General features: G+C 64.9%; 1 pseudogene; it reads right to left on the bottom strand.

The window, feature by feature from the left end:
- Positions 1–25: 25 nt before the first annotated feature.
- LOC103611940 lies at positions 26–511 on the bottom strand (annotated as a pseudogene).
- Positions 512–513: the final 2 nt, after the last annotated feature.

The following is a 513-nucleotide window of genomic DNA, read 5'->3' as shown; positions in this document are numbered from 1 at the left end:
GCTTTCCTGTTTCATCTTCCCCAACAGAGATGTCTCTACCAGGAGCCTCCTCCTGCATGGGCTCACCTGCAAAGCTGGTGTAGGCTGCAGCTTGCAGGTAGGTGCCACAGCCAAAGTCAATGAGTTTGGCCTGCCCGGTGGCCAGGTCAACCAGGATGTTCTCCGGTTCGATGTCCCGGTGCAGGACCCTGCAGCTGGTGCAGTGCCGCACGGCCTCCAGCACCTGGCGGAACAGGTGCCGCGCCACCTCCTCGCACAGGAAGCCCCGTGCCCAAATGAAGTGAAGGAGGTCCTGAGACTGCTCCGGGCACTCCAGCACCATCACCACGTTTTTGGGGAGCTCCAGCCACTCGTGGTGCTGGACGATGCCAGGGAAGCCAGCGGACACCTTGTCCAGCAGCACGATCTCCAGTGGTGCTCGGGTGCCATCGGGCTGTGGGAGGAGCACGATGCCGTCAGCGGGGCCGATGCCGGGCCGGGGCTCAGCCAGCCCCCAGGCCCACGGGGGCGCCC

The sequence above is a fragment of the Corvus brachyrhynchos genome, unplaced genomic scaffold, assembly GCF_000691975.1.
Source record: "Corvus brachyrhynchos isolate BGI_N302 unplaced genomic scaffold, ASM69197v1 scaffold3003, whole genome shotgun sequence".
NCBI lineage: Eukaryota > Metazoa > Chordata > Aves > Passeriformes > Corvidae > Corvus > Corvus brachyrhynchos.
Note: the sequence above shows the minus strand (reverse complement) of the source record. Positions and strands in the feature narration are given on the sequence as shown.